Source organism: Chenopodium quinoa, unplaced genomic scaffold, assembly GCF_001683475.1.
Source record: "Chenopodium quinoa cultivar QQ74 unplaced genomic scaffold, ASM168347v1, whole genome shotgun sequence".
Lineage (NCBI taxonomy): Eukaryota > Viridiplantae > Streptophyta > Magnoliopsida > Caryophyllales > Amaranthaceae > Chenopodium > Chenopodium quinoa.
In genome coordinates this window covers 1,864,157-1,888,828 of record NW_018742359.1, presented here as the reverse complement: position 1 = coordinate 1,888,828, position 24,672 = coordinate 1,864,157, and the positions used below count along the sequence as shown (strand labels likewise).

At 39.2% G+C, this 24,672-nt stretch overlaps 1 long non-coding RNA gene across 1 annotated transcript; it reads right to left on the bottom strand.

Annotated features, from left to right (window-relative positions):
* Nucleotides 1-11,251: 11,251 nt before the first annotated feature.
* On the bottom strand, nt 11,252-15,786 carry LOC110696005. Its single transcript, XR_002506237.1, has 2 exons — nt 15,405-15,786; nt 11,252-11,542 (listed from the first exon to the last, which is right to left on the bottom strand). It is a non-coding gene; the product is annotated as an uncharacterized LOC110696005 (long non-coding RNA).
* Between the last annotated feature and the right edge of the window lie 8,886 nt (nt 15,787-24,672).

The window sequence follows — 24,672 nt, the reverse complement described above, 5'->3', positions numbered from 1 at the left end:
TTGTGATAATAATGGAGCCTTTGCTCAGGCTAGGGAGCCAAGGGAACACCAGAAGGTCAAACATGTCAAGCGGCGATTTCACATGATAAGGGAATGGAAATCCGAGGGTGAAATCAGAATTTGTAAGATTGGAACGGACGACAATGTAGCCGATCCTCTAACTAAACCTTTGTCTCAAGTGAAGCACAACACGCACGTTGAGGAAATGGGAATCAAGCATATTGGAGATTGGCTTTGATATCCCTGTATAGATGTTTTAATTAAACTCGATGTCTTAATGTAAAACACTATGTTGAACCATTCAATTTTGGAGTAATTAAATTTTCTGCAAATTTATGATTACTCCATATCTACTTATTTTTGGTTTAGAATTAAATAATGAGTACATTCAATTTTTGAGAATATTTAATACAGGGTATCAAGACCATGTCTTGGATAAAGAAACACTTGTTATGTGAACATTGAATAATTTAATCGAAAATTGTCTCTAATCGAGGTCATTTAAACGATGGACGAATAATGACCACTTGAGATTAGTGTGTAGTATGATTTATAACACTATTTCTTGTGCTACAAGGACATGATAGTCCTAAATCATTTGCATAGGTACTAGTTTGAAACTATACCGGATAGACCTGTGAGAATATTTTAAGAGATTACCAAATCGTCATAAGTATATTTCTCGTTATAACTATCGGAACCTTTTTCCTCGACCATAAGTATTGCAAGTTCTCTAGTTTGAGTACTAGTCGTTTTGATGTTGTCAAACCTCTACCGTAAATGGGGATTATAGCGGCAACCTCTGTCGTTTTGATGTTCTCTAGCATTGCGCGTTGGTTGGCCTTGTGCTGGTTGGCTGCACATACATGCGGGTTGTGTGCGTGTGTGCTGGTTTGCTACCCAGGCTGCCCAGCCTTGGTGCTAGGCGCCAGCTAGCAGCCTTGGCAGCCAAGGTAGAATGCCAGCCAGCAACTTGGAGAGGAGGGTCGGTTTGCTTGTGGGGACCAAGGGTATGAGCTTTGCCTTGGGGAGCAAGGCTATGGTCCACCCTCCCCCCTTGGAAATGGTCCTCACCTAATCTCTCATCCTTCTTGTGCCACTTCTTATTGATTAAGTTGTAATTTTATTATTGTTATGATAAAAATAAAATGAGAAAATTTCAAATCTCCCACATTGATTGAGAATGGGAATTTAAGGTTCATTTCCCTATAAATACCAAGGTTTTGGGATTTGGGAAGAACACTTGAGTTGAACTAAAAACGCATCTCTTTAGAAAAGTGAGAAAACCTTAAGTTCGTAAAACTCTAGTTTTTATTGGTCGGGTCCCGACTAACCTTCGGGACTTGGACCGTTCGAGTCGGGTTCGTGGGTACGAGCCGTTGGAGACCTTTGCATTTGCGGGGTTTGAGTTTTGAAGTAAGAGCTCGGGATTCGAGCGAAGCACGCTCCAAGGGTAAGAATGTCTTTTCCTTCTCTCTCTTAATTGTTTTTTAATTTTTGATTGCATGCTTAGTCGCTTTAATTAGTGTGCGGGTCTTGGGTGGGTTTCTTCTTTCGCGTAGAGTCGGACTCTACGAAACCTAACAAGAAGCTGTTTTGCCTATTGAGTATTATGAGCCGACTCTTCGAGTTATGTTATATGATGAGGAGGCTAATTGAGAGGCCATGCGGTTAGCACTGGACTCACTTCCAAAACGCAAGGGTAATGCTGCCTTGCGCCATGAGGTCTACCGTCTGAGAATGACGAGAGCCTACAATAAAAGAGTGCACAAGCGGCCCCTAAAAGTGGGGGACTTTCTGTTGCGAAAAAAAAGAGGCAACTGGTAGGACCAATGAGTAGGGAAAGCTGAATCCCAATTGGGAAGGTCCCTACCGGATCTATGAGGAAGTAGGAGGTGGAACCTTCCGCCTGGAAACACCAGACGGCCGGCAGCTAGCCGGAACTTGGAATGTAGACAACTTGAAAAAGTACTACTTCTGAGACTTGTAAATTTTTTTTAAATGAAAGCACATCAATAAAAAGTTGCAATTTGTTTTCTGTACTTTGTATTAGTACGCATACTCACAAAAGGAAGGGACGTCTGTTTAATAAGCAAGCAGCCTTTTTATTATTTTCCTACTACTCCAACATGAGAAGAAATAAGCTAAGTTTAGAAAACTTAGCAGCTATGTGTTGTTCCACTCAGAACAAATAAGGCCTATGGCCGGATGATATAAGTCAGGCCTATGGCCTAACGATCAAAATGAGACCTATGGCCAGATATTCTTAATTAAAACAATACGTCAGTCCCTAACATAAGCAAGCATCCGACAACATCCATTTGGGTGAATTCATCGCAGAGAGCATCTCCCATTTGGGTGGCACATTTCTCTATAAACAAAAACAAATGGCCCTACCGGTTGTCCATAAAGACAAGCTTGCAGTCGTTTGCATTGATCAAATGAGACAAGGATAAAAAAGGCTACCGCCTGTTCTACAAAACAAGCGATAGTCTATAAGATCTGAGTCAGATAACCGCCTGCTGATTGCTCAGGGGCAACTCAGTCGGCTAAATTTGAGGATATAAGCTAAGTCCAACACTTAGCAGCTAAGCATGCGGAGTGATCAAGTGGCCTTTTGCTGTTTGCTTCCTTTATACATTTTAAAACCAAGCGAAAAAGACTGATTTAATCCTAACGGCTACCTCACAGTCGTTCAACCTGAAAAACCTAAAAATGGAACCTAAAAGGCTAGAATAAAACCCAACAGTCGGGATTCGGCCACTATTCCTACTTAAGATGGTGAAACTAAGATAGTTAAAGCTAACGCCGGCAACATAACAGGCAGTTGCTATCCTGGTCAGATATTCCGCCTGTTATTTTCCAGATATCATACAAACGGCATATTTAAGATATAGAATATAAGCTAAGTATAAAAACTTGGCAGCTATGCATAGTTCGTCTTATGAACTATAAATGAGGTCAAGAGCCAGATCATGCTGAGCGTATAACCGTCTGTCCAATGGCCGACTGTCTGCCTGGTTTGGGACAATCACCATAGTGATTGATTGACTTAGAAATCAGTCATACTCTTTAAAGTATCAAAAATTTCTAAGACAATCCATCAACCTTTAAAACTAGGCGCACTACCGCCCATGGGCAAAAACATTCGGTATACCAAAACAATCGGCATATTGAAAAGTATTCAAAGCATTCATTCAAAAAGGTAAGCTATACTTAGGAAAATTTATGCAATGAAAAAATTCAAAGTAAACTGCAAATTGGAAAATCCGACAAAACCGCCGGATGATTCATATTAACAGTCGACCAGAAGACCGACAAAAATGTTAAAATTGTCAATAAACCTGGTCCCTTGGTCGGGTAATGATACAAAGCAAGCGGCACGCAGGCCAAAGAAAGTTGATATAAAAACAAGGAAAGCTTAAGCTGTAGGAAGGGGTTGTCATTGTACTCTTGAGTTTAGTACTCTTGAGTAGAGCCCTCCTCCTCCTCTTCTCCACTTTGGCCTTAGCCCATGATCTTGTCATTGTACTCTTGACTAGAGGCGGCAAACTGATTCTTCCTGCCCTCATAGCTGAAGTTCGGGAAAAGAGCCGCCGAGGTCATCTCCATGATGATGTTGCAGTCATCCATCATGTCTTTGACCAAGGCCTACTTTTCCTCCTCGGCTCTAGAAGTGTACTTTTTGGCGAGCAGGACTTCCTGATTAGCTAACCACTGTTTCAGTTTGTCAACCTGAGTACGAAGGCTGTCTGCTTCCCTCTGCGCCTCTTTGAGAGGCTCGAGATTGGCCTTGAGGTCCTTGACTTGCTGCTCCAACTCTGAGACCCGCTTCTTCGCACCGTCCAACTCAGCCTTGACCTGTAGGTTGGCGGTCCCCTGTGCATATAGTATGTTAGTCGTCAATATTTCATTATGAGCAATCTGAAACATGGCCTTATCATGAGAAGAGGCGGAGCGAGCATTCGCAGCTTTTACCTCCTTGGTTTTCTCGTTAATGGGCCTGCGAAGATCGTGCACTCGCAGCATAGACTGCACTCAGCCAAAAAACAGACGTCAATTATAGGCGGCTCTAAGAGTTGTGTAAAAAAGAGGAAGTAAGAAATTACAAGGATACCTCAACTAGGAGGGCAAGGATGGCATCCAAGTTGAGGGTGCCGAATCCCTTTACCGACTCCCTGTCCTCAAGGGAGACGGCACGCAGCTTGTTCTTGGCCAGCTGTTGGAGATCTGGCCTCTAAGCGGCATCTGCACATTCAACATTTTTTAAGTACTTGGTGTAAATTCGGCCAATAGACCGACTGCTTTCGTAGGTACTAGACGACTGCTGATTGAATTTGACACTCAAAGGGTAAGGGAAAGAAAACAAGTCTTTGATACCTTCAGCAGCGGCCTCCTTTTCTTTCTCCTTCTCTTTTTGAGGCCGACTGCCCTTAGGGACGGCTGGAGATTTAGGAGGTGGGTTTTTCCCTAGCTTTGAGGCCACATGCTTCCTGGATCTTCCAGGATTGCTCACATCACCAGCTGTCTGCTTCCGAACCTTCGGATCTGGCTGTGAGTGAGAGGGTTTGTTTAAGTCGCTCTGCAACAAAAATCACAGAGTGAGGAGCAGGCGACAACAAATATGTTTTGTCTTAAACAAATGAAAAAGAGGTTCACCTTGGGAGCCTGCGAAGCAGGGGACTCCGCAATAGGCCGCTTGCCAAGGATGGCCGAGCGGTATTGAGCAACTGCTTTCTTTGATGCCGAGAGCTTCTCTATGGCGTTATCTACAAAAGATGAATCAAAGGGTTAGTTCGACACAAAATCAACCAAGTCTTTCAAAAACATGAACATGCGGTCAACTACCTCTCAGCATCTCTCCACTAAGGCTAAAGGCGGTCAGAGATGTCCCATCGTATAGTCAGTTATACTTGGGAATATAATTCTGGGGAATGAACTCCCTCGCCCCAGTCTCGGGGTTTGCTTGGATAACCACTTTTAAGAGGCCTTTGTCAAGGATCTCCACTCTGGCTCTACGAGGAAAAGGCGGCAGCTCAGATCTGCCTGTTAGGAATGGTGGGTTCCTGTTCCACCTATTAAACTTTTTATTTTTGACTTTGTCACGGCTGGAGATAATGTAGAAAGTGTTCCTCCAATCTTTCCATTTGTTCTCTTTCCCTAAAGTCATCATATAACCCTTGTGGCTAAACAACTAGTACCAGTCGGTCCCGCTTATTTTTTGGGTTTGGCAGAGGTAGTGCATATGGGTGAATGCTTCAAAGCTGGGGTCCACTTCGTGCATTTCACAGCCGTCAACATAGCCTAAGATCTTGAACCAAGAGTTTGGGGCCAGTTGCCAGTTGGTATCCGTCCAGGATTCGCTCCACAACCGGATGTAGAGGAAATCTTAGGCCAGCCTTAATAGTCGCCTCATAGTAGCCAAAACATTCACCCCCGCAGCTGGACCCCTATGGCCAGACTACGGTGTCCTCGCCATCCGGCGTACATAAGATATAACCATGCCCTATGACATGGTCAGCTCTAAAGCTTCTTATTTTATCCGCCATCATTTTCCTCCTGCCTGCGGGAACTGATGATAGTAGGCGGCATATTGCTCTCGGCGGGTAGCAGACTACTCCGCCCAGTCTTCTCCCATTTCTACTAAAAGGGATTCTCTCACCGTCTCCAGCCGAGAGTGCCTCTCTTCAGAGTCATCAGAGAATTTGCTTGAAGTACTTGGCTCGGAGTCACTGCCTGAGCTCTTGGACTTATCGTCACTGCTTGAACCTCCTCCCCTAATTCTTCCAAAATGGAATCACTAGGGGGGGTGCTTGGGGCGCCAGGCGGCACGTAAGATATCTCACTAATAGACGCATAGAAGGAGGAGCCGTCTGAGTTTGTCACCCTTGCAGTTCTTTTAGTTCTGGGCATGGTGTCATGCACAGACACATCGACAGTCGGACTTGGGCAGTTTGCAAAGGGTGGTCCACCAAGGGGTAGTCGACACTCCTAGTTCTAGATTCAGCCGTCCCCGGTGATCGGTTGATTACTAACCTAGGCCGTGCCTTGTGCTTTTGGGAAACCATTTTCAAAAAGAAAAAGAAACAAAGAGAAAGCACGAAAGAAAAACGGGCGGTTACCTTTAGTCTGTAATGATGAAGGTGCTTGAAAAATCTTCGGCGGCTGTAAGAGCAGGCGGTCTGGTAGCAGGCGGCAGTCGTTCCTTCTAATAAAATGACAAAGTTCTCAAGTCAAGAGTTCTGTCTCAAATTTTTTTGGAAATATCCAAAAAATAATTGGGACATGCCCTATTTATTGGGGGGTTAATTTCAAGGGATGGTAAAAAAAAAGGTAAAAACCGTTGCCAATCAGAGTGTGACACCTGTCAAAGGCGCCACGTGGCAAGCCACATCATCCCTGTGAGGGGTAAATGATTAGGGGATTTTAACCCCGCCACGTGGACCAATTGAACTCTACCACGTATCTTCCACGTAGACCAACCAGAGTCCGCCACGTGTCACCTCGTGAGAGGTCCTAGGTGGACAAATCAGGTCACGACACTTGGCTGACATATTGCCAACTAGGAAAGTGGCCTTTAACGGCCCAAATTCATAGTCAACCCTACTCAGTCCTAGGTTTATGAAACCTAGTAATGGGCACGCATTTCAAGACCCTATAAAAGGGAGATGATCCCCCTTGGGAACACAGAATGCTGAAATTCACAAACACACTAACACACAAAACTGAGCAGTTACTCATTGCAGAGACTTTACTTTCCGCACTTTACTCCTCGAACACGTTCTAACTGGATCGTCGGAGGCGGAACTCCCACCCCAGGGAGTCTTTGTTTTTTTTTTTGCAAATACAGGCGCGTGGATCAAGTCTTGGTGTTATAACTCTCCCACAGAACATCAAAAGAACTCCGAAACAATCATCATATCAACATCATCAAAACATCACAATCATAAAAATATCGTTCGTTTTAAGATCTAGGCATGATACTAACAGATTAATAACAAATCCTAGCATGTCACTAATAACAAGATCAAAGCATTATCCTAAACTTGATACTAGGAATCATAATAAAGTCCTAAACATAATTCAAGGAAATATTGTAAACATGATTTCTACTCAAAAAACAAAAGAATAATTAAGTAATCGAATTACTTATATTGATGCCTCAACCTTCTTGCTATTAAAATAATACACACGTTAGTAAAATTCAGGAAAGTTAAATCAATAAAGCAAATAAATCAAATATGAATTGAAATATAGATTTCGGACAAAAGCCTCAGAACTATCAACCTTTCACGTCGAGGTCGAAGGCAACGTCTAGGATGGCTTGGAGTATTTGAATCACATGAATGACGTATTGTGACTGATTTGGGAGAGTAAAAAGGATGTGTTTAGGCTAAGGCTAAGAACATAGGGATGAAGAAAGATAATTGACGATTATGATGATTGTTGATGATTGGAGATGGGTGGTTATAGCTAATTGTAGCTTATGATTGATGGTTCTAAATGATTTGAAAACAGGGAAAACTACCGTTATTTATAAGTAAAAAAGAGATCCTGGACGATTAGAAAAGATCAGAATTTGGAACGGAATTGAACTTCTCTTGACGCACGCGCTAGCTCTGACGCACTTCGTTGGGACCATCGCACTGCGCTGGTACTATCGCGCCACGCTGAGACTGTCGCAGTGCGTTGGTCTTGGCGTTATGTGCTGTTTTAAAGGATAATATATTTTATTTGGAGTTTGGTTTCTGATGGGTTTTCTATGCAAATTATATCCTATTGGCTTTTAATTTAAATAAAACATGGATTATCAAATAGAGAAGTTTTATTTAATCTCGAACTCTTTTGATCTTTATCTTTTCGAAACAGATGGATTAGAACCTTCTAGAGGATTCTAGAAGCTCCTAAAGAATCCGAATTGGTTTAGGACTGAGAATATGAAATTTGGACCTCACATGATCATTGGGTCGTAGGTAAGATGGATCTAGGTCCGATTTGAGCTTGGTTTAGTATTTTAGCCATAACATATTCGTTATAAGTCGGATTTGGGCTTATAATTTATCGTTGGAAATCTTTTTTCAAGTCCCATCCAAATAAACAATAACTGGACTAGGGTTATGGACCAAAATAATCTGGTTTGGACGTTTTTATAAGTTGGACACAAAATGAATGATTTTACAGGACACGAAATGAATGATTTTGGATTAACATTTTGGGTAAGGTTAGAAATATGGTTAAGGCTTAAGGAAACTTCGCGAGACTCTTCAACTCTTTACCGAATTTGTTAGTCAAAACGTGAAAGGTACTCGTCACTGGGTTTGGTTTTTGGGAGACACAATCGGGTGTCTACAGAAGGGTAGGAGCAAGAATAGAAATATTCTCTTCAACTTTTTGAAGATTTTCGCATGAACTAGATTCAAGTGGGACGATAGGAGTTTCGCTAGTTGAATTAGCTTGCTCCGACGCCTGATTTGTCAATTGAGTTAACTCATGTGCCCTCGTCTCTGACGTGGTGTTATCCACATCCATTTGTTGCCCGTCTCGAATTTCTTCGAGAACTACTTTACTCCCACTAGGCTTTGTAGATAGAAATTCCCTTTCAGAAAGACACCATCGTGAGCAACAAACACTTTGCTATCTGCGCGATTATAGAAGTAATACCCTCTTCTCTCCTTAGGATAACCAACGAAAATACATTTATGTGATTTAGGGCCTAGATTGTTGCCTTATAAATGTTTTACATAGGCTTCACAACCCCAAATCTTAAGGAAAGAAAACTTTGGAACTTTTCTAGTCCATAACTCATATTATGTCTTTTCAACTGCTTTGGACGGGCTTTTGTTTAGTATGTTCGCAGCTGTTTCTAATGCATATCCCCAGAACGATGTGTGAAGATCAATAAAGCTCACCATGGATCGAACCATGTCAAGCAAAGTAAGATTCCTCCTTTCTAACACAATGCTTAATTCTGGTGTTCCCGGAGGAGTTAATTGTGAAAGAATTCCACATTCCCTCAGATGATCGTCAAAATCTTGACTCAAATATTCATCACCACGATCAGATCGTAGTGCCTTAATTGTCTTGCCAAGTTAATTTTGAACTTCATTATGGAATTCTTTGAACTTTTCAAAGGATTCAGACTTTTGCTTCATTAAGTAGACATAACCATATCTACTTAAATCGTCATTAAAAGTGATGAAGTAGTTAAACCCACCTCTAGCTTTTGAACTCTTTGGTTCACATACATCCGCATGTAGGAGTACCAATAGGTAATTAGCTCTTTCACCCTTTCCAGTCAAAGGTGATTTGGTTATCTTACCTAACAAGCATGACTCACAATTCTCAATGATCCATAATCAAATGAGGATAAGAGTCCATCATTTTGTAATCTTTGGATGCGCGATTGGTTTATGTGACCTAACCTACAATGCCATAGGTAGGTTGGGTTTGAATCATCTGTTTTTCGCTCATTGTGATCTACATATACCCATGTCATAAAATAAAATTAACTCATAACTAGCAAATGAAAGCAATTTATTACCTTGTCATGGATCAACACTTGCTGATGACAAGTAAACAAAATCAGTATTTTAACAAAATCACTGAAAAATTGTTTCAACTAAACCGGAAATAACAAGTTTAATGTTCATTAAAACTGAAATCAAATTATGAAGCTTTCTCTGGCCACTAGAATACTTCTCGTGCACCTTCAAGCTCCATTCCAATGCTAGCTTCACTTCTTTGCAGTTTTGCACAACATAAACAATGTGAGCACTACAACTTGGTATCACATACCTTAGTGAAAGTTTAAACGTTTATGACAAGTTAACTGAGGTTGATGCTCCATTTTTCTTCAGGTAGTCAAGAAACTTTGAGCAATTGCGCTTCCAATGCCCCTTCTTCTTGCACTAAAAGCATTCACTTTCAGCTGCTGGCTTGGGATTTAGAGTCATCTTGGGATTTTCAGGAGTCTTGGCAACTTTCTTATTCTTACCCTTGATGTTTGCCCCTTTCTTCTTGAACCTCCTCACTTTCTGGACCATAAGAACCTCTTTCTTATTTTCCTTAGGGATTTTCTTCTCTGCACTAACCAGCATAGTATGCAATCCATTGAATGTCTTATCAGCTTCAGGCATGTTAAAGTTCATGATAAACTGATTTAAGGAATCTAGAAGTGAATGGAGAATGATGTTAGTAGCCATCTCTTGGCTATATGGGTGCCCCAAATTTTTCCATATTTTAAATAAGACCGATCATTTTGAAAATATGATCATGAACTGTTGCACCTTTCTCTATCTTACAGTCCAAAATCTCTCAATGAAGCTCATACCTCTTAACTCGTGCTTGTTTTTTAAACAAGGCTTTGAGTTCTTGCATAATGGTTTATGCATCCTGGTCTTCAAAACATTTTTGAAGGCCAGGCTCCATAGTTTCTAGCATCAGGCAAGTGATTGGTACGACTCTGTTATGAGCGTCCTTATGCCTACGCTTCTAAGCTTCAGTAGAATTTTCTGGCAATGCAGCAGGCAATGGGGTGTCAACGACAACCTCCCTACCTTTCAGATTTCATAATAGGTCTCAAGATTCTTTCCCAGTTGGAAAAATTGTCTCCTGTGAACCTATCCTTCTAAAGGAAAGGTCGAAGATTGTAAATAGAACTGTTGTCATTGTTACGGCTACCTATCTACGACAGAATAAGGCAAAGCTCAATAATTATGTTTAGTAGAAATAAAGCACCATAAATAAAATAAATAGTTACTTTAAAGCAATTTATTAAATACTAAATAGTCCCAACACTACTACATTTTTTATCTATTGCAACCCCTAAATCCGTTGCATTAGGCGTCAAAATCCGTGGCATTAGGCCTAGTGCAACGACCATGTACCGTGGCATCTGCTGGCGTTGCAGTAGGTCTAATGCAACGGCTTATGATACCTAATGCCACGGCACCACTGATCTGTGGCAATAGACCAATACCTATTGCAACGGCATAACTTATCCGTGGCAATAGAGTACTGACTAATAATTATGATGAAATTGAACCTATTGCAACGACATAACTTATCCGTGGCAATAGAGTACTGACTAATAATTATGATGAAATTGAACCTATTGCAACGGATGAAGCTAATTGATACAATAATGGTAGGAGTACGTATCTACTGCAACGGATTGATCATTGGGTTTTTTATTTTTTTTTTGTTGGGTGAATGGTAATATAATATTAATTAGTCGGTACAAATCTAAATATACTAACATAAACAAATTAAAGTATCATTTATATATAATAATTATAATGCAAAATACGTACATTACAAAATATTACTTGCCTATTTTTGGTATGACATACGTACCGTACTAATAATAAATAAAAGTTAGATAATTAATTTGATAGTCCAAAATACAAATTGTCAACATATATATAAGCCGAAATATCAAATCTTCACAAAGCCGGAACTTGAATAAGAGTCGCCAACATATATGCACCATTTGTTAGATGGCTAGTCACTATACTTCCGCTCCATTTGACTCCCCATTCACCTACACATAAAATTGAAAAAAATAAAAGAAATATAATTAAACTAAATTATAAATTATAATAGACCTCTGGGCATCTCGCCGCCTCTTTGCAACGAAAGAAGCTGGGAAGGATGTGGTTGATTCTGTTAAAAAACTCAGTAGCAAGGTCTCTGCCCCTAAGGAAAACATTGAGATATACCCTGACCCTTCTGGTGATCCCACCAAGGTAACTTCATTTCCTAAATTATCGATTAATAAGTTGAAGATAACAAGACCTTAGTTGTTACACTCGACTACTCACTATCTGCAATTTACTTGCTATCAACAATTAGACATTATCAATCATAAATTGCTCATATAAGGTAGAAAATGACACGATACAATATAATGTAACTTATGGTAGAAGATTGAAGCATGATTTTCTAGTTGTTAATTGAAACTTGACAGTGTTTGTTTTTCATGTTACAGTTCTTTCAAAAGGATGACTCCTACCAAAGGGATTTATATTAAAAAAAAGTAAAAAAAAAAAAAAATAGAAAAAGAGAAGAGGTTGGTATAGGCATGATGGTGTTTGCCATGATAATACTTTGATTCACACTGAGCCAATGCTAAAATGAATGAAATGAGCCAATTAACCATAAATAAACGTGGTTTTCTGTTAATTGATCCTTGCATTGTTGTTGGTATTTAAAAAAAGATCATGTGCTTCCCACCCTCCATGCAATATATGTTGTCCAGCTCTAATACATATAGTTATAATTAATTATAATTAGGATTTACTAATTAAATAATTAGGATGGCAGAGACGTGATAGTTTTCTAAACACAAAAAATACTCATGTAAAGATAGATGACCAAAACATTGCTGTTCAATTGGTTTGGTTGGTTCATTACAGCTACACAAACTCTAACAGAAAAGAATCCCACTTCTAACTAACTAAAAAATGACAAAATTGCAAAATTTACAAGCTTAACAAACTTTCCTGCCAAAATCAGTTTTAATTAAAATCCTCGAATAACAGTGATGGAGAATGGTAGGGGGATTTATTATTCTAGACTTTGTGGTCATCCTAAGTTCATTGCTTCAATGACGTTTGAGTATTTTAATTTATGTTTCTTTGTTTTTAAAGGAATGGGAGGGCAGGACAAATGTTGGGATGTCCAACTCAGTCACTACTGCAATTCGTGAGAGTGTACGGGGGATGGCTATTGGTAAAACAAAGAACACGGAGAAAGCAGATCGTGCAACTGTTGAACAGGTGGGTACGTTATGGTACTACATAGAGGAGCTGCAATCTTTAGAAGAGCAACTAGAAATGAGTCTTTAAGGGGTTCGTATGAAAAAGGCAAGAAACTCGTTACTTGAGAGTCTAAGTAGCTAGTTAACTTCAGTTTTAGTATGAAAAGTAGTTGTCTTAATTTATTTTGAGCAATCTAATAGCATATAGATTATAGATAACCAAGCACTTCATATCAGGGCCAAACAAGAGTGATATATGGTAATAATTACTCGTGCATTCTCTGAATTCTTTTGATTTACATCAGTAGTGACTGATAAATTGTCTAAGACTGTTATAGTGAATTGGTGTCTGAAAACTTGAGTGAGATGTTATTATATGCTTTTTCAGTCTCTCAATCCACCCCCCCCCCCCCCCCCCCCAAAAAAAAAGAGTACTGCCATGACTGTAATATATATGAGCTCTTGACTTCAATTTTGATGCAATGTATCAGAAAGCCACAAGAGACCTTGACATGCGTACTTGAATACCCTTTTGGGGTTGTGCAACAGCAACAGCAACCATGCAAGTCGGGCATTTACTGAACAATGCATCCTATTGTACTTACAACAGGGTACAACTTACACCAACAACCAGCACCCCGAAACATTCAGTACTTCTAGATCACTAAAGTCTTATATCTTTAAGATAGATGCCACCAAAAATACAAAGATATGCCACCAAAACTATCAATCAGTCTCCCTATATCAAATCATAACTTGATTCCCACAAGGCAATAACACTTTACTAATTGCCACAAAATGTGCTCCATAATGCTAAATTGGATAAATTATTTTCTCTATCTTTTCAATTAATTCCGATTTTATTTTTGTAGAGAACAATTATATAAGCTACATTATACTAAAGTTTAGATATATTGTTACATCGTTGTAGTTTTTGACAGAAATCTATCAAAAGTTTTGATCTTTATTTGAAATCAAAATAGATAAAACCTGGAAATTTAATTAAACTGCACTGATTTGTTTCGCCTTTTTTAATGAATTGAAACGGGATTGTAGAATGTGAGAGTTTGTGATTGAGAAATTTTGATACTGGTATAAATATATTGAAATTTGGCCATTGAAAACTTTAATTTTAGGTGGGTTTTTTGAGAAGTTGAATTTGAAAGGGTATAGAGGAGATTTTTCAGTTAGTCAAAGATGTAATTGACTAAAGAGTTTTTAAGAGAATATCTGAGAATGATTGAGTATCTACTACAATATGCTTTTGGTAATCAAAACATGGAAAATTGGAGGAGAGAATTTGAAGAGTTTCATTTTGTTGATGTGGAAAGCTGTTAATTTTCTCACTGGGAAATGGGGCGGCATTGTGAGGAAGAAGACTTTCTTTACATTAACAAGCTATAATTTATCCAACTTGACCCCCTGCCCCAATAAATCCTGGCTTGCTGGGTATTGTTTGGTTTGCTTAAATTGTAATTGGGTTATTTGATAAATCTGTGTTAAATTGACTGACAATTTCCCAACTTAGCTTAGAGTAAAGAATAATATGATAACTTCAACATATAATGCTAAGTGCCTGCAAACTTCATAGTCAGGCAAAGTCTATTTCTCTATCAACAATCAATTGTAACACTCAAAGAAAACAAAGTATTACTTGATCCAGATAAGCTAACAATAACCTTTGCACTTCTCTACACTCATTAAATGGCCTCAAGTTAATGTGGAATCCCCCTATTCTCTGACATGAGTGTATGGGCACTTACAATTCATTTTGGACCAAAAACATGGAATTTTTTTTTCCGTAAAATAGCATAATCTGACACCTGAACACATACGAGCAACACAACTGCTCGAGTATGAGACACATACCCCACAATCAGACAAGATGCTAGGGAGTGAATCGCGTGCTCATACTATTCTTTTCTGTAAATCTATCACCAAGCAATCTACTTGTTACACCTTGATCACAATAAAGGGCCATGCAACTCTTTCAGACTTCAAATGCCATCTTTAATTATCAACTAAACAGAATTAAATAACATGGACTGATGATCAACCAAACTATTGACAAAATCAGTATATCTTGGACCCAACAATTGGCAAGCATCACTCGTAATTTAAGCAATTAAGCACTCGACTTGAACATCTTTACCCGCTAATAAAGTATGCCAGAACATGCAACTTCTTACTCAAACCAGTAGAGAAGTTTGTCCAAGGAAACATTAAAAGTTAGAAAATTAGCCAAAAGATCATAAATTAACCAAAGACTTTTGGCGAATCTGAATTTTTCCAAAGCAACTCAACTTATTATGTTTTTTCTTCTCAAACTTAACACCATGCAAGTAGCCTCATTCCCCCAAATCAGCCACCCCAAACCATTATATCTTCTTAATATCCATTTATATGAAATTCCCCCAAAAAAACCCCATTAGACTACTCCAATACAATCAACATTCAGTACTTCTAGGTTTCAAAAAAAAATAAAATAAAAAAAATCAATTTTGCTAAACAAAATCCATTAGCCGTTTAATTCTAAGAGTTACTAGAGCAGAAACTTCATCTCCATGGCATCAAATACAAATTTCCAAACGCAAAAGCAAAAACTTCAAATTTAAATAACCCAAAACGATAATTCGTTGAATACCTTGAAGAAAATTTCGAGCAATCAACTCAAGCAAGGGACATGCAAAATGAAATTGAGACCGCCTGTGCCGCCTTCAGCCACCACCGCCGGAGTGCCGCCTTAGTGATTTCTTTGCTTATTTTCCTCTTACAATTTTGGAGTATTTTTTTTTCGTGATTTTCGTCTCAAAATTTGAAGTATTTTTGGAGAGTTGAAGTTATGAGATCTGAGAAGATGGGGAAAATGGTGAGAAATTGACAATGGGGAAAATGGAGTAAAAGGGTATTGAAAGCTACTGTATGTACTTCTGTACGTGAGAATTGAGAATAGAGGGAAGCAAATTCTTACAAGTGTTGTTCAAAATATTTGGTGAAAAAAATAGAGGGAAGAAATGTGCGCTTTAATCTGTATTTTCATGATAGAACACATGTCGTTGCAATAGCCGTCATTTTTGTTAAAATAGCTGGGCTATTGCAACGTTTCTTTACAGTCGTGGCAATAGCTATATCTCTAAGAACATTAGTGTTAAATCTGTAGCAATAGCCTACTCTATTGCAACGGCAATTAGAATACCGTTGCAGTATACTTTATTAGGCCGTTGCATTTGGTCAAAAATGTAGTAGTGCAATTGAATATAGTGATTCCAAGATCCTTTATTCGTGTAATAGTTTACTGGACTTTGTCCTTAACATCAACCATTACATTTTCAAGGTGAGTAAATTCTTTACTAATTGCAACTCTTGGTTGAATAATTAACCATCTCATGTTCAATTATTACTCTTTGCTTCAAGATTCTAAACTCTATAAGTAATCTTGTTGAGCACAACCAATTAAAATTGTAAAATTTGATTTACCCCAAGTTACCTAAGATATAAAAATGACACCCGACTTTGGCATGACCCATCATTAATTATCAAAGGATTGTTGGGTTTTTTTAATTGGAAAAGCAATCTCAATATTACCGGGAACTAGATTTATTATGTTGTGATTAATATAGTGAACTCTAGTGCATCATCAACAACATAAATAAAACCTATCATGCATAATCTACCAATGCATAAAATAAAGCATGACATATATAGTATGACCCCTTAGTCCTAAGAAACTAATCTCGAGAAGCTCCCACTTGAACCTTCATGGATCTCCATCCACCTTGCTCCTTTGGTCCTTCAATTCATGGGTTTCTTTGGATAAATATATAAATAACTAATCTATTTACTTTAAATAAAAGGTTATAAAAATACTTAATGGTACGCAGACCGTATTTAGATTACAAAAATACATCACGATGCGCAGATCGTATTTAGAACCTATGGGCCATACTAGTCTAAATATAGCATAATAATATCATATATTATAAAAAATGCCACATAATAAAAATCACTCAACATGCTTGCCTAAACATAAATATCGAATATTCTTAATTAAGGCAACGCAATTCCTAAAATATCTCATATTTTTAAATCGTAATTAGATAATATCATATATTTTTCATTATCATTTATAAAATATCATATATTTTAAATTTGGTATGAGATAGAATCAAATCTTATATTAATATGGAAAGATAAATCATATTTATTTTCCATAACAATCCTATTAAATTAAGGATATTTTATCCTAATTACTAGCTAATTAAATAATTTTAAAATTAATTATTCCCTAAAATGACTATGGGATGATCACATTATTATAATCAATTATTAACCTTTAGAATATAGTTAAAAATATTCTAACTAATCCTATCAAAAGTTAATAACTTTAATTATGGATAATTATCAAAATAAAAACTTTTGAAAATTGATTTTATCCCAAAATAAAAAATTTGAAAAACATCAGCTGCTGTCACCAGCTAGGCCAGTCGAAGCTAGCCACGGTGGCTGGGTGCCATGGGAGCACCCACCGCCTTGCAGCAGTGGCACACAACAGAAGTAGCAGCCACGGCAGCAGTGTGCAACGCTTGCACAGTTGCTGCCCAGCCACCCCGGACCGCCTTCCCTCCCTCCTTCCCTCTTAGACTGACACCTTCAGTCGGCAGCTACCATGGCTACGCCACCCAGCTAAAAGGAGTGGTGTCCTTCGAACAAGTGTATTATTCCAACAAAGGGTTCAGAATTAATTAGAAAGCTACTTATTCCGTAAGGTCAAGTGATCGGAATGCCCTTAGCTGGAGGCCGCATCCGATTAGTAGTATTAATAAATAATTAATATTACAGCTTAATATTGATTGAACCCTTCGGGTCACACCCAATCGTGTAACCGAACCTAAGTGACGAATTAATCGGAAGGATTAAAGGAGTCAATAGAGATTTTACGAACTAAGACGTCGGATACTTAGCTTAGAGCGTCGAAGCCGAGCGTCGAAAATCGAGTCAAATTTATGAGTCGACGAGACGGAAAAATCAGTCAAACAACAAGTCGACTTTATGAGTCGACGAGACGGAAAAATCAGTCGACGAGTCGGTGCCGGCTAGGCTTGGGGAGCAAGAGAAGGTGGTCCTTCCCTTTGTTGTCCTAACCCACTCCCTTGCTCTCCTTCCGCCACTAGTTGTTTGATGATTGTTTTGGTTTTTAAATTTAATTTGGAATTAAATTAAACCTTATTTTTGCTTTTTACCAACTATCCCACATTGAAAGATGATAGAAATTCATAGTGAGATTTGCCTATAAATACCCATCAGGGTATTGCAATTTCACTTGAGTTGTTCAACTTTAAGGGATCTCTAAAAGCGAGAAAAACCTTTGTTCGTAAACTCTAAGTTGTTTTTGGTCTAGACTTGACTAAGCTTCAGGGGTAGGGACCGGTTATGGTTTGGTAGCGAGGGTGTGAGCCGTGGGAGGTTCTCGCACTTGTGGAACTTCAAGCTTTCAAGTCCGATCTCAACGGTTGAGCGAAGCACGCTTCGAGGGTGAGCATTCTTTCTCTCTCTTCTCTTATGTTTATGTTTATTTACATGCTTTAATTTATGTTGTAAATATTATGCATGCGATCCGGTTATCGGGTTTTGTTTCCGCCCGGTGACGGACACCGTAAAACCCAACAGTGGTATCAGAGCCTCTTGCATTTAATTTTTACAGCTTCAAATTAATTTAGGTGATTTAAAATGGATTTAAATTTCTGGTTTAGCATCCTAATTAGATTAATAGCTCGTTTTTAATTGAATTAAAATCGTATTTATGCTAATTTTGGATTACAAACTCTGATTTTGACTCAAAAATAGTGAATTTTGGGTGGAACTGACAATTTAAATCAGACATTACACACTTTGTGTTTAAAATTGGCTTTGCAGAAGCCAAAATCCACCAAGAAAGTGGTTTTTCAAGGGGTTTTTTATTTTAGACTTGGTACTTAATTTGGTTAATTTGGTTAGCTCATAATTGGTGCTTAATTTGGTTAGCTCATATTTCAACACAAACTTGCAATTTCACATTTTTGCAAATTATTTGCTTGGTGTGAATGTTTATGGGGAAAATTTATTTTTGAAGCCCCTAAAATTAAAGAATGGTGTCCTTCCAACAAGTGTATTATTCCGATAGAGGGTTCAGAATTATTGGAAAGCTAATTCTTTAGTAAGGTCAAGTGATCGGAATTCCTAGGTGGAGGCCGCTTCTGATCAGTAATATTAGTGTGTAATTAATATTACAACTTAATCTTGACTGAACCCTTCGGGTCACACCCAATCGAGTAACCGATCCTAATCGACAAATCAATCCGAAGGGTCAGATGAGTCATTAGAGTATTACGAACAAAGATGTCGGAAATCGAGCTTAGAGCGTCGAGACTGAGCGTCGCAAGTCGAGTCGAATTTAGAATTCGACGAGACAAGAAATCAAGCAAGCGACAAGTTCGAGCTAAGCCGTAGCCTCGCATTTGCCTAGCAATGCGAGTACTAGGCTAGCTCAAGATGTCGTGTGCATCACTAGGAATACCGCAAGCATGTAAGCAAGGCTGGTGCACAAGGCCGTAAGCATACTAGCAGCTACCGCATGCTAGCGTGCGCTAGCGTGCTAGTGTGCTAAGCCACGCACCCTGACGCATCATCGCTAGATCAAGCACAGCAGCAGTGTGCTATGTGTGCTGTGCTTTGGCAATGTGTGCTAGCATAGCAGCCTCACGCATCGCAGCCTCACGCATCGCAGCATTGCCTAGCATCGCAGCGTGCTATGTGTTGTGGCTATGTATGCTTGCGTGATGGGCATCACAACATGCTATGTGCTGAGGCTAAGCATGCTTGTGTGCTTGGCAGCACCTAGCACAAGCAGCAGCTGCTAGGCAGCGCCTACATACGCCACACAGCAGCAGCAGCCCGCATTGCATGCTTGGCTTGTTAGTTGCATGCATGCGTATGCGGGCTAGTTAGCTAGCTCAGCCAAGGTACCAGGCGCCTGCTAGGCTGCCTTGGCAGCCAAGGCAGGCTGGCTGCAAGCTATGCGCAGGCTGCTCTTGAGTTTTGGTGGGGACCGATGCTTGGTGGCCTTGCTTGGGTAGCAAGGGGATTTTTGGTTCCCCCCTTAGTGGTCCTCACCTACCTTTTCTCACCCTTTGCCACTTGTAGCTTGTTGATTGAATTGCATTTTATTTTGTTTTTTATTAAAATAAAATAGAGGAAAATGCAAATCTCCCACATTGATGGGAGAATTGAGATCAAGTCTCCATTCCCTATAACCCAAGTTTTGGGAAGAACACTTGAGTTGAACACAATAAGGCATCTCCCTATAGGTGAGAAAACCTTTAAGTTCATAATACTCTAGTCTTTTCTTGGTCTAGCCCCGACTAACCTTCGCGGTAGAGGCCGTTCGGGTCGGGCCTCGAGGGTGGACTCCATCGGAGGCTCTCGCGCTTGCGAAGCTAAGGCTTTGAAGTCCAAGCTCTATAGGAGCGAAGCACGCGACAAGGGTAGGAATGTCTTTTCTCTTTCTCTCTCTTATGTTGTTAATTATGTAATTATATATTTAGTTGCTTTAATTAGTGAGCAGGTCTTGGGCGGGTTTCTCTTCCGCGTAGCGTTGGGCGCTACGAAACCCAACAGCGGTATCGGAGCCGTGCTCATTTTAATTATTGTAACTAATAATTAATAGAGGTGATTTAAAATGGATTTAAATTCTGGTTTTGCTTTCTAATTAGATTAGAAGCTCGTTTTTAATTAGTTTTAATCTCGTATTTTTCTAATTTTGGTCTACGAACCCAGATTTCCACTCAAAAATAGTGATTTTTGGGTGGAATCGATGTTCTATATCGTTTTTGACCCACTTTAAGAGCTGTCCAGAAGCTAAAATCCACCCAGAAACATGTTTTTCGAGGGGTTTTTCGTTTTTGACGAAATTTTTTAAATCTTTAAACATGATTAATTATGGCATGTTAAAGGTAGATTAAATGTATGGTTGCATCACTAATCTACTGAAATTACAAACCTTATTAAGCATGTATGAAGTCATAATTGGTGCTTAAATTGGTGAGTTCATTTTTCGCATAAACTTGAAATTTTCACATTTTTGCAAATAAATTACTTCAAGTGTGAATGTTTCTGGTGAACTTGTGATTTTGAAGTCCCTAATATCTTAAAGATCCAATCTCTAATTGTTTATTTGGTTGGAACTTTGATTGCTAAATTCCATGTTGAACTAATTTTTGGATTTAATCATTTTTGAGTTGATGAAAGTCCTAAAAGTTCAACACTTGTTATTGAAATTTAATTAATCTTCATATTGGAAAATGTAAATTTTCAATTATACACAAGCTATTGTTGGAAATTTTGCATTGGATGAAAGGGTTTATTTTTCCAACCTCCTTAATTTTGTCAAATCTTATTATTAATTTATATTTGGTTAAATTAATTATGACTGTAGCCCTTCAATTTTGTAGCATCAAGATAGACCTAAATTGATTTAAAGAATGGTTCTTGAATAATTTAGGCTTGTGCACTACTAAAATTGGATTTAATTAAGTTGGACTTGTTTTATTTTCATTTTGCTCTAAATTGGTTCTAAAATATATTTAGAATTAATTTTTTATCACAAATAAATCGGGAATAAAAAACCCGAGGCAAGTGCACGCAAATTGAGGAAAAATCGCCTAAGCCACGCCCTTAGACTAGCCGGACTGCTCAAGCAGCCTATGTGTGGCTGCCAAGGTGCGTGGTGGGCTGCCTTGCCTCGTTGGTGCGCTAGTGTGTGTGCAAGTGTGTGGTGCATGGTGCTACGATGTATATGCAAGGCTGCGCTTGGTGCTATGGCTGTGCGAGAACATGCGTGTGGTGTGTGAGGGTGCTTGCATGCTGCTGCGTAGCAAGGCAGCGAGCCCCAGCCAGCCCAGCACGCATTGTCAGCACCAGCATGCATGCAAGCATGCAAAGCTTGATGCGATGCATGTGGTGCAAGCAAGCATGGCGCGCTCTAATAGGCAGGCAGGCCCGCAAACTCAGCCACAACACCTAGGGGCTGTTAGGCAGCCATGGTGCGCAGCCTAGCACCCCAGGCTAGCTAGCCACGGCCTTAGTGCCTAGCAAGCCTCACCCCGTGGCTTTGATGCTAGGCACTTGGGGTATGTTGTGGGCTATTGTTTTGCGTATTGGGGCCATTTTTATTATTTTATTTATTTATTTTAACGAGGTTAGGCCTCGGTTCTTCCGGCTCTTGCAATAATAATTTTGACAAAATTTGGGTTAACTGACTTAATTAATTGGATTAATTAAGTTGGATGCGGAATTTAGTGGGAGCTTTGTTAATTGCTTGAACTAATTGCGTTTTAATCACATAAAATATTAACAACTTTGGCTAGTTTTAATTAGGCGCGTTAATTGGATAAATCACCTAATTTAGTTACTAGTTTGCGCGTGTTATGCACTATTACTTGTTTATCATTGTAAAATGTATGGATCATTCACATATAGAGAATGGATGAATGGAATGTGTATTGTTTCACAGGTTTTGTGAAAATGGCAACTAGTGGGGCCCAACTAGGATAGTAAATATGGATTGCGATCCGTTATATATTTTTTTAAATTTAAAGACGGTCTGCGTACCGTTACGTATTTTTGTACCTTAATATTTAGATTATTCCTAGTCATAGTAGCTAGTAGATGCTTAGTTGGCGGATATGTCTCTAAGACGGCGCTTCTAAGAAGACAAGCCAAAGAAGTTGCATCGCAGACCCTTGAAGATTTGAAGATTTCAAGGGGTCATGCTAGTTGCCAAATGCATCTTATACTTATGATTTATATATATTGTGTTTTATATATGATTGAATTGTATGATAAATGCATGATAAATTCAAATGTTACAATGATTAATTAAGTTCACTTAAATCAACCAACATAGAAACCTTATGTCCCTATAATATTGAGCCAAATTTGCCATTCCAAGAACGACACTTACCAAACTAATGCGCGTGGTGATGGGCTACGCCAAAGCGAGGCATCACCGCTTCCCTAGGAACGTAAGGTATATTAGGTATACAAGTCGTCTTGGTTAACCTCAACGATATCAGTAAGGAGTCCTTAGATGTCGTGGAAATGGAGATAAAATGTCAAGGAAGCATTAGATGCGACGTTTTATCGAACCAAGAGTAGTATGGAGCTATTAACAATTGGATTTCTTACCCTAAAATATTAAGTGTTAAGACAAGCCAAATCATGCTTAATCACTTTCTGGTTATTAGGATCTTGGAATCGTTTTATTCTCGCCTAAAAGGGACAAATTTTAATGCGTGGATAAGACGCGTAATAAGATTGAAAGTTTGCATGTATGCTTTAATTTTCAAACTTATTATGTTATGAACTTGATAAATGGTTATACTTTGCACGTATATTTGTAAAAATCTATATCAAATTATATTGTTTTCAATGATTGGTAAAGAAAATCTTTTGTGAATGGTTCTTTAAGAATGGAAAGGCGTTTCTAAAATACAACCTCTCATAATTGACTTTTAGGACGGTTGGATATCATGTATTCAAAATACTGGGTAGTTTTGATGAACATGAAATATTGAGTTGGATAGCTCAAATTATCAATAGTTGACAACCAACGTACGCCAGGAAACACCAGACGGTCGGCAGCTAGCCGGAACTTGGAATGTAGACAACTTGAAAAAGTACTACTTCTGAGACTTGTAAATTTTTTGTAAATGAAAGCACATCAATAAAAAGTTGCAATTTGTTTTCTATACTTGGTATTAGTACGCATACTCACAAAAGGAAGGGACGCTTGTTTAATAAGCAAGCGACCTTTTTATTATTTTCCTACTACTCCAACATGAGAAGAAATAAGCTAAGTTTAGAAAACTTAGCAGTTATGTGTTGTTCCACTCAGAACAAATGAGGCCTATGGCCAGATGATCTAAGTCAGGCCTATGGCCTAACGATCAAAATGAGGCCTATGGCCAGATATTCTTAATTAAAACAATACGTCAGTCCCTAACATGAGCAGGCGTCCGGCAACATCCATTTGGGTGAATTCATCGCAGAGAGCATCTCCCATTTGGGTGGCACATTGCTCTATAAACAAAAACAAATGGCCCTACCGGTTGTCCATAAAGACAAGCTCGTAGTCGTTTGCATTGATCAAATGAGACAAGGATAACAAAGACTACCGCCTGTTCTACAAAATAAGCGATAGTCTATAATATCTGAGTCAGATAACCGCCTGCTGATTGCTCAGGGGCAACTCAGTCGGCTAAATTTGAGGATATAAGCTAAGTCCAACACTTAGCAGCTAAGCGGAGTAATCAAGTGGCCTTTTGTTATTTGATTCCTTTATACAATTTAAAACCAAGCGACCAAGACTGCTATGCAATGCTACGGCTTGGTGCGAAGCTGCGATGGGCTAGGCGCCAGGCCCTAGCATGCTATCAAACACGCAAGGCACCATGCCTGCGTTGCTGGCGATAGCAAGGCCCAGCAAGCCTAGCATGCTGCTGGCCTTGTGATGCTTGCAGGCTAGCGAAGGGCTTGGTGCTTGGCCTAGCATGATGCGATGGCTAGCGCTGCTATGCTAGCACGCCTAGCCACGCATGCACAACCACACCACACGCATAGCACACATCTTGCGATGCTTGTGCCATGCGATGTGCGTGTGCTAGGGGATGCTAGGCACCCATGATGCACATGGGTTGGTGACCTCGCCTAGCCTAGCACTTGCATGGCTAGGCCAATGCGAGGCTACGGCTAGGCTCGAACTTGTTGCTTGTTTGATTTCACGTCTCATCGAATTCTAAATTCGACTCGACTTGCGACGCTCGGTCTCGACGCTCTAAGCTCGATATCCAACGTCTTCGTTCGTAATACTCTAATGA